We start from the raw sequence: 11,181 nt of genomic DNA on the forward strand, positions 1-11,181 counted from the left end.
GCCTCTCACACCTTGTGTGTTCTCTATTAGGGTTTTGTGAGTGTGTGTGTGTGCTTGCAAGAGCTCAAGCTCTCTTCCCCCCTGCATCTTTTCATGGTATCAGAGCCAGGTTCATGCTAAGGATTGAGCTGCAAGCAAGAGAACCACAGGAAGTGGTACGAGGGTAAGAGCTTCAACTACTCTTCCCTATTTGTGTTGGTGACTACACCCTATCGGGAGCTCTATGGGAGGCACCGGCAAACGATCTCTGATTGAGGAGCTTTCTTCGCGAGAGTAAAGCTATAGGGCAACTATACTGTTTAATCGGACCAAATTTCCAAGGCCAAAAATGCATTTTGGGCGCGTCTGGACCTCCGTTTTTCAGAAAGCAGGCGATTTCGAGCACTGCGCGTAAGTCATTGATTCTCTACAAAACTCTGTTTTAAGAACTACAGGAAGATAGATTGACTGTGCAGACACTGTGGGTGCTGCAAAGAGTTCAATAGTTGCCATTGGGTGTATGTATGCACATTGAGGTCATTGGTTGTGACATTTGAGAGTACTACAGTATCGCTGCAGAAAATACAACAGTTTGTGCAGGACAAACCAGAGTGCTGTTTCTGGTAAAATTGTGTGTTTACCAAGATGTCAAATGATGGGATAACCCAGATTGTGGCTGAGAAGCTTGATAAGAATAACTTCCATGCTTGGAGGTTCAAGTTGACGAATTTCCTGATGGGAAAGGGCTATTGGGACTACATAGAAGGTGAGCATCAAGAGGCACCGGAGATACCGGACATAAATCCGGACTGCTGCAAATGTGAAAGAGTTTAAAGACTGGAACCAAGGAGCCAGGAAAGTTATGTATGGGCTCTCCATTAGTATACAGGACACCATGATTAGGCACATTCAAGATGCCAAGTCCCCCAAGGAGGCGTGGGACACCTTGGTAAAGCTCTATGAAACAAATACCAAGGCACGTAAGATACAGTTGAAGAATGAACTTCATACTGTGGAGAAAAAGAGCATGTCTGTGAATGACTATGCTGAATGACTATGCGTTGAAGATAAAGGGTATTGTGGAATCCCTTGCATCTATTGGTGTGTCAGTAGTAGATGATGATGATAAGGTAGAGGTCTGTCTACATGGTCTCGGGCCACAATACAAGGCATTCAAGACGTCTATTCAGACTCGGGAAAACATTCCCAACTTTACAGATTTGGTGTCTATGCTGATTTATAGAAGAGAAGAGCTTGGGTGAAGACCAACAGTCTTCACAAAACAAAAACAGTTCAAAGCAACAGGCTTTCTACACAAGTTCAGGAAGAGGACGAGGTAGAGGAGGCCATAGACGCGGTCAAGGAGGTGGCCGAACAGGTAATCAGAATTATGGACAGCAGCAGTAGCAACAACAGTCCCAGAATACACAACAACAACAACAACACGCAGGTGGAAGAGGCAAATTCAGAGGCAGGGGGAGTCAAAGAGGCCATGGAAATCGGCAAAGGCAGTATAATGATGCACGTGAATGCTATTATTGTGCAGGCAAAATGTTATAAGAAGCAGGCTGACATGCAAAATGGAAAAGTGTAGCAAAACAACTATGCATCCTCAAGCAGAAATAATGAGGATAATGAAAGGTTGTTTGTTATGCAGCATGTCGTGAATGCCATGTCTGAAAAATGTTGATGCAGCACAAAAAGATGATGTATGTATGTGGATTCAGGTGCTTCGAACCACATGACAAGTCATGGGGAGTGGTTCAAGGAGATGAAAAACCCAGAAAGACCAGCTTTTGTGGAAACAGGGGATGACACTGCTCATCCAATTGCCCATGTTGGAGATGTGCCATTGTCTATGCAGGATGGCAAAGTGAAGTACCTTGCAGATGTACTTCATATACCGAACATAACAAAGAATCTGGTTTCAGTTGGCCAGATGATTGAGTAGGGTTTGCAGGTTTGGTTTAACCCTGATGGTTGTTATGTTGGAAGACTTTAAAGACAAGTGCAGGTTGGTTGCAAAAGGCAACAGAGTGGGCAGAATGTTTACGTTGAATGTAGACATGCCTAAAATGAGTGCTGCGATGTTTGCAAATGGTTCAGGAATTGTTGCAGACATAGACATTTGGCATAAAAGAATTGGACATGTGAATGTGCAGCAGAGCGAATGAAGTCTATGTAGACTAAAGGAATTGTGACAGGGCTGCCAAAGTTTAAAGTGGAAGGTATGCAGAGAATATGTGAAGCATGCCAATTTGGAAAGCAAACAAAGCATGTATTTCCACGTAATAGATATGTGAGCAGAAATGCACTAGATGTTGTGTATTCAGATGTATGGGGTCCTACGAAGACCATGTCTATGGGAGGCTACAGATATTATGTGACATTTATTGATAACCACACAAGGAAAGTGTGGGTATATTTCATGAAGGAGAAGAGTGAGGTGTTCACTCACTTTCAAAATTTCAGGTTTTTGGTTGAAAAACAAACACGGAAATATGTAAAGTGCCTAAGGTCAGATGGAGGGGGAGAGTACTTCTCCAATGAGTTCTCTCAATTTTTGAAGCAGAATGGTATTCGGAGACAGTTTACATGCTGATACACTCCGCAGCAAAATGGAGTTGCTGAGCGGAAAAACAGGCACATTGCTGAGATTGCGTGAGCATTGATGGAAGAGAAGAATATGCCACATAGCTATTGGGCTGGGGCTGTTTCTACAGCAGTATACATCATGAACAGGACTCCAACTGCAGCCATACATGATGTAACTCCATAGGAGAGGTTTACTGGCAAAAAACCTGATTTGTCTCATCTGAAAGTCTTTGGATGCATTGCATATGTGCATGTGCCAGATGAGTTGAGAACTAAGCTGGATCCAAAAGCTGAAAAATGTGTGTTTATCGACGGATATTCCCTTGAGCAAAAGGGATACAGGTGTTATAACCCTGCTACACGTGAGTTGAGGGTAAGCAAGGATGTTGTCTTTGATGAGATGAGCAACTGGTATGCTGCTGAAAAAGAAGCTGTTGGGGGGCTGATGTGAGTGAAAGTGTGGTTGCACAGAATGCAGGTCAGCAATCACAGTCTTTGAGTGGACCAGGAGAGTCCTCATCTAGTGGGTCTGTTGATAGACCATGGAGTGGCAGGCTGCGTCATAATACCAGTCCTGCAAATGTGATTATTACATCACGTAAAGGGAAAGAGAAAGTGGTTGAGCCCCTTGGTATGCCTGACATTTCTGCAGGGCATTCTCATGTTGATGGAGAGTCTAGTGGCTCAGATATGAGCCTTGATGAGGAGCTTGGGATCCCAACTATGAGAACACCTGGTGTAAAGAAGGCTATGGAAGCCATGAATGAAAAGCTGCGAAGATCTGGGAGAGTGAAAAACCCTGTGCAGAGATTTACATATGATGGTTATGTGGCACATCACTACGCATATATGGCAAAGGTTGTGCAGGTTATAGAGCCCACATGCATTGATGAGGCTGTTGGAAATGTGTGTTGGGAGAAAGCTATGGATGAGGAGATGGATGCACTATATGGAAATGAAACTTGGGATTTAGTGCAATTGCCTAAAGGCAAGAAAGCGGGTATGCGCAGACATATGGCATTGATTATGAGGAAACTTTCAGCCCAGTTGCCAAGATGGCAACAGTGAGAGTTGTGATAGCAGTGGCTGCATCAAAGCAATGGTCTTTACATCAGATGGATGTAAAGAATGCATTCTTGCATGGGGATTTGCAAGAAGAGGTGTATATGCTACAGCCACCTGGTTATGAGGATGTGGGTCACCCCGAGCATGTTTGCAGGTTGAAGAAAGCCTTGTATGGCTTAAAACAAGCACCAAGAGCATGGTCTGACAAGATTTCTGAATATCTTATCACTATTGGCTTTCATGTAGCCAATGCAGATTGCTCGCTGTATGTGAGACATGGTGAGAGAGGGGTTGTGCTTGTTGTCATCTATGTAGATGACTTGATTTCATTACAGGGGACCATGATGCAGAGATCTTTGATGTAAAGATCTTGCTTAGACAGAAATTTGAGATGAAGGATCTGGGGAAGCTCAGATATTTCTTGGGCATTGAGGTGATTAGGTCACCACATGGTATTGGATTACTGCAGAGACAGTATGGCTTGGACATGTTGTCCAAGTATGGTATGACAGGTTGTAAGCCTATTTTCGTGCCATTATTTCCGTGCCATTGGATCAGAATGGCAAGTTGAGTGCAGATTCAGGAGAGATCTTGGAGGATCCTACTATGTATAGGTGCATAGTAGGAAGCTTGATCTATATGACGATCACCAGACCAGATTTGAGCTATGCTGTTGGGTTGGTGAGTCAGTTTATGCAGGTTCCACGAAAACCGCATTTGGATGCATTGAGACGCATACTGAGGTATGTGAGATCTACTCTGCATTGTGGACTATTCTATGAGACTGGGAGGACAGAGATATGTGTACATGGGTACACAGATGCTGATTGGGCTGGTAGTATCTCAGATAGAAGATCTACCAGTGGCTTCATGTTTTCTTTGGGGAGTGCTGCTGTGACTTGGAGCAGCAAGAAGCAGCCTACGGTTGCTCTATCCAGTACAGAGGCCGAGTACAAAGGAGCTACTATGGCATCATGTGAGGTAGCTTGGTTGAGAAAGCTACTTGCAGATTTGGGTCTATCAGATAGACAAGTTGTCATTTTCTGTGACAACATTAGTATTGGCCAGGAACCCAGTTTTTCATGCTCGCACGAAGCATATAGAGGTCCACTACCATTTCGTCAGAGAGAAGGTCTTGGCAGGAGACCTTGACCTTGTTTATGTCAGCACAGAGGATCAGGTAGCTGACATCTTCACCAAAGCATTAGATACAGAGAAGCTCCGCAGATTCAGGGCTTCGCTTGGTGTACATGAGATGGAGTTGAGCTCGAGGGGGAGTGTTGAGATATCGAGCTCGTCTAGTGAGGCGATGGACACTGATGACCCGCCTGGGGGATAGGCCCCACACTTACACCACTGGCATGGTTGGTGAGATCTTGGGTGATATGCGGCTAGTGGGATGACTGTGTGACAGCCATTCTAGAGACTGGCATAGTTATAGCGCCAGCTCATTTAGTTGGGTTCACACTATAGAGAACCCATGTATGTATTGGTTGAGTACCTTTCATATTATGTGTACTCTTATCTTGTATATGTAGTGTTGAGTGTTGAGTGAAGAAGAAGAAGATTTTCAGCCTCTCACCTTGTGTGTTCTCTATTAGGGTTTTGTGAGTGTGTGTGTGTGTGCTTGCAAGAGCTCAAGCTCTCTTCCCCCCTGCATCTTTTCATTTTCAAGACAAGGTGATCGGTGGAGTGTAGCGAATTAACTATATTCAATTGAATGAAAAAAAATGAAACCATTAGAGATTTTATCCTTCGGATAAAAATCATGGACTCATGATGTGAGCCATGGGAGAAACTAAATGATGCTCAATTGAAGAGAGATTTCATGATGGGCATAAAGAATAACAACTTTCACAACTTGATCATTGTATCCAATCTGAAAACATTCGATCAATGTTGTAAAGAAGCAACACATTTAGATGACAACATGATGGAGGATGATCATGATATGAGATGTCCCTTATCTAAACCAAGTGAAGTAATGGCTGAAGAAAAAATGATTTCGGAATTGTCATTCCTAGAATTATACGCATCCTTGCTTAAACTTTTTGAACCAAAATCTCCAAGAGAGGATGAGTCCCCTCAAAACCAATCATCCTTAATGCCTCTCCAAGTGATGGAAAAAATGCCTTGTGTTCATTGCAATTACTGCGTCCATCCCAATCCCCATTGTGCATAAAAGGAGCTTATCTTTTTGTATTGCATATATTCCAAAACCTTTGGTCATGACACACCGCAATGTCCCAATTCATCTACAATTAACTCAAAACCTCCATCTCCTGTGTCCCAACCAAACACAGTTCAAAGGATCAAAACTACTCAAGAAACATTTTATTGAGAAACACTTCAGTTTTTCTATTGTCGTGGACTGCACAAAGTAGCAGACTACACAGTTTGGAATACTTCCATGTCCACAATCACTGACATGAAATCGATCATGTATTCCAATCTTGATTTCCCTAAGTGAGTTCCTTCACTGCAATCTGTCTCCCAGAATACAAATCTTAACATCTTGAGTGTGCAAAACGGACAATTATCCATGGTACCCTTGAATGTGCTTATACACTTCAGGCTAAGGCACAAGAAATATTCAAGAAGAATGTAAAAGAAAACACTTCAAAATGGGCAGAAGAGCATGTTTTAAAACATAAGCCATAAATGGAAGCAAAACCTTATAAACCCAATAAAAAAAGGGACAACAAATGATCAAAACCAAAGTTGAAATAAAGGACAGGGGAAAAGAGCCTATGGAGGACATAACCCAAAAAGAGCCAAAAGCTACACATGATGTAAAAGCATCCACTTCAAAGGCTACCACTCAAACCACAACACCCACGGGTAAGACAGAGAACAAATAAACAAAAAATAAAGTTCGTTCTCATCGCATGGGCAAACCTAATGAAGACCTGACGATCCAAGGAAAGTCAGAAGATGAAACAAGTTCTAGTACGTCACTTAGTGAGGATGAAACAAGTTCTGATTCATCACTTAGTGCACCTCACATGCCAATCAAGAAACTAGAACCGGACCATCCACCCCAAACTGAAAACCATGATCACATGACATATGCACAATGCAAAAAGCAAGCTTAAGAGAGCATGCTTAGCATTGTTGAGTGTCACACAGGATCATCAATTGAAATTGAACCTTATAATGTCAAACCTACAAAAGCAACCAAAATACAAAAACTGGAGGAGTATCGCTTCCCCTTTCAAGAGGAAGACGTACTCTCTATAGAAGAGTCATTAGAGGCAGATTGCACGAATTATGCAATTGAAAAAGTGCGAGAGGAATTTGATGAATCCCTTACAAAATTGAAGCAGCCCCTCAAATCCTCATTTAAAGGATTTCTCTTCTCTTGTGTGGTGAAGCCAGCATAGCATCAATACTTGCACCATTAAAGGCTAAACATGAGTTATACCAAAACATAAAGAACTTCATAGAACAGGACTGTAAGGATTTGCAAGTTTCCAAACAGACCTCAGTTAGAGTTGTTTGAGGACTAAGTGTACCATTGTACACATTGGGCACTCTTGAAAAAGCAAAAATCCAAGAAGAGGATGAAAGTGAATGGGAATATGAGACCGAAACGAGATTTGAAGTTGAAACAAAAACTGAAACATCCATGCTTTCACTTGAAGATTTTTCATGGTATGGTTAGATTTCCCTACGAGCAATGATGTTAAGCACAAATGCGCATTGATTAGCCCTCAAGCTAGTTATAACATCAAGACAATAGACACTTGGGTGTCATTAGGACAACCTAAAATCATCTCCCTAAAGAAAATGGTCTTGCAAGAGGTTCCAATGGACAAAACATTGAAGTTCCAGGTTACTTTAGCTATGCTACTCAAACAATCGATGGACATGTGGAATTTAGATTCCATGTTATCCCAGATCTCCTTGAGTATGATGTCATCCTTGGTGGAGCTTGGATACGTGACTCATTGTATTCAATTGATGAATCCATGCAAACAGTCACCTTGAACACTCCTGTAGGCATTGTGCAAATTGCTATTAGGAAGAGACCTTGGAGTAGTTGAAACTTCTCATATTTCTTACTGAGAATATCCCAAGAATTATGGTTGTATTACAACATTCCACTAGACTCACCACAATTCAAACACAGCTTTATCCACAACAAGAGCACAATCTCATGACCCTCGAGTTATGGGATTTGTTAGGTCAACCAACACTCACGGATCATCTTGATAGAATTCCATGCACACAAGACTTGAACATGCCATGTTTGGGGTACTTTAAACATACAATGTATATTGAAACTAACCCCCTTACTTGCAAGTTTTTTGTGGTTGAGTATGTGTTGGAAGTAGATTTAATCTTGGGGCATAAATGGACTACTGCTGCTCAAGGACCACTATGCTTTGCTAGCGATAGGGTCATCAGGATGGTCGATGACACAAAGTTGACAATACCATACTGCACGGAAGAGGATCCAACCCTAATGGATTTCTAGGATGCTAAATGCAAAAAGTTACAAGCCTCTTCATTTAAGGCCGAATTCTCCAAATGATGAATGTCGCTTCAATGAAACAAATGAGGAACTGAGACTCACAATCTCGTTCTGATGATTTTGTCTACCTTCCTTCGGATCCTTCCTTCTCTCCTCCCCCATTATTAACATCTCTTAGTTTCCCCACTAACACAAATTACATGTAACTCTGCTTATGTTTTCTAAAAAACAAAGTGAGCAAAAAATATTAACAAAAAAAAGACTAAAAATTTATAAAAATGTAATCATTCGCAAATACCCCCACCCACTCACCCCATCAGGAATTTCCACTAATTTCTAACCTTTTAATTTACTAACTAGCCTTTCTTATTCCTTCCAGAGAAACAAAGACCATTGACCGCCACTCAACATCAAAGGCTATCAACAAAGCTTGTTAATTCTCCCCATAGAAAGGTCTTCAACGTGATCACGAGAACATGATCGGCATCAAGAAGGGGAGAATATTAAGGGTTAACAAGAGCTATTACCATTATCTTATATCAATGAGTCAAGGTAGATACACCAAATGTTCATACACTCAAGATATGAAGCAATGGTGTCCAAATTTGCTACTTGGATGGGTGCTCATAATGGTCCTAAGGAATACTTATGGTGATTTATACTTCAAGAGCATGTGGTAGTAGGTTAGGATGAAGTTTCGAGTGATGTACTTCATAGATATATTATGAGATAAGTCATTGTAATAGCATTAGGTCTCTTATGAGCCTAAAGTGCCTGACAGGCCATAGTTTAAGTGGGTGTGAACATTTATGGCCATGTATATAAGTGAATATCTCTTATAATACAAAGGACTCTCCAATTGGGAAATAGAGTCTTGCTCTTTCTAATCCTCTTTCTAATCTCTCTCTCTAATGCATGCTAGTGAGTGTGTGTGAGTGAATTGAGGTGAGAGGAGGGACGAGTATACATAGTGCAAGGCGGCAAGCAAAAGTTTAAGTGGGTGTGAACATTTATGGCCATGTATATAAGTGAATATCTCTCATAATACAAAGGACTCTCCCATTGGGAAATAGAGTCTTGCTCTTTTGAATCTCCTTGCTAATCTCTCTCTCTAATGCATGCTAGTGAGTGTGTGTGAGGGAAGTGAGGTGAGAGGAAGGACGAGTATACATAGTGCAACGTGGCGGTGTGACAACACTCATGGGAGATGCGGTGGAATTTCTTCTCAAGGAGTTGTAGAGATTGGAGACCTGAAGGGTTATGAGCTCGGCCTTTGGAAAGATCCTCACGACAGTTTGCGATTCACCGAGTAATCTATTGTTGTGTGTTTCAAGGGGGGTTAGGGATATAAGATAATAGTAGTAGATCTTGTTAACCCTAGGATTGGGTTAACAACTTGAGGTGATGTCCTATACATGGAGGGAAATGCTTGGTATGTTTATAGGTTTAGGGTGTGTCCTCATTCACCTAAGGTATGGAACCATCTCATGAGGAAGCTTGAGTGTTGTGTTTATTTTCTTCTAACTAACTACATAATTAGTAGAAACAATCAATCTCCTCTCGAGGATGATGCTCTCTTTAATTATACAAAAAACTTTCAAGACATATGCTTATATCCAATGTAGAAATCTATCCTAAAACCATCGACAGTTATAGATTAGGAGTTTTTCACCACATAAGGATACTTGTAGATGGTGTGAGGGCTGGGTAGTCCTTGTTTCCCATGAAAAAACATTGCCACTAGGCATTAACCAAGGCTAGCACATACCTAAAGGTACTTCTAGATGGTGTGAGGGCTGGGTAGTCCTTGTTTCCCATGAAAAAACATTGCCACTAGACTTGGCATATTAACCAAGGCTAGCACATACCTAAAGGTACTTCTAGGGGAATCTAAAGGCGAGTAGGGTCCATTGTTGGGTGTTGTGTTTCAAATGTATGAGCACCATCTGATTGTGTAAACCTCATCCCAAGATTTTGTGGAAGAGTGTCCAAGGTTTCTAGAACATGAATCCAATCCTCAGAGTGGTCAAGCATAGAGGAGCTCATATTTTGGGTCCTCATCTCACCATCCAACATCTTGTTAAAAGCTCTATAGATAGAAATCAAAGTGGTGTGAGCTTCTATGTTACATTCTCTACATATATCGACTCTAAAGTGGAGACCTCTCCTTGGCTTCCTCCCCCTTTCTCTCTAAATTTTTTCCTCTTTAAACTCTCTCTCTCTCTCTCTCTCTCTCTCTCTCTCTCTCTCCCCACATTTGACACCAAATCCGGCAACAAACAAGATATCCTTAAACAATCAAAGGTACTAAAAAGAATAACTTATGATATTACCCTAGCTATCTAAAGAAAGAGGTGTTGAACTCACAAACATTTGGGCACAACACACGTATATATAATAGCTAAAGATGTGTTCCCCAAGATTAGAAATTTACTTAATGTTTAGCTGTGGGATTTTCCATCACCTCAATGTGATTGGTTTCCCAATTGTGAAACAAACCTTAAATCTCTCATGTAAGGCCTTTCAAGGATCATGGTGTATAACCCTCTTCTTTGGAAATGCATCACCCATGAATGTGTGGTAGAAGCTTAGCCCAAAGGTCTTAATCTTTGCATCTTAAAGGACACCTAATAGTTTAGTTATGGTCCAAGCAGCAAGCTTGAGCATGAGGCTTATGCCTACTACTAGTGGTGGACTTCCTCAAGCCTCCCACCATAAATGCTTGGTGATTATGCTGACACCAACATAATCACTAGCATCACCATCGAAGATCACATGATTCCTTAGTGATTATGTTCACACCACACCACCATTCGGATCATGAGTGGAGAGCGTTCTTCCTTTGTAAATGAAAGATAACATGATGACACCAACAAAATCACAAGCACCACCATCCAAGATAATCTGGATTGTCATAGCTTGGTGATTATGCTGACACCACACCATCATCTGGATCATGGAGACCGTTGTTTTGTTAATCAAAGGTAACATGATGCTCATTATTTCACTTTTAAAGTAGTGTTAGATTGTTCATAGGCACTTTTGGTGGCTATCCTTTGGATTTG

This window comes from Cibotium barometz, chromosome 24 (genome assembly GCF_041138505.1).
Source record: "Cibotium barometz isolate CiBa-2024 chromosome 24, ASM4113850v1, whole genome shotgun sequence".
NCBI lineage: Eukaryota > Viridiplantae > Streptophyta > Polypodiopsida > Cyatheales > Cibotiaceae > Cibotium > Cibotium barometz.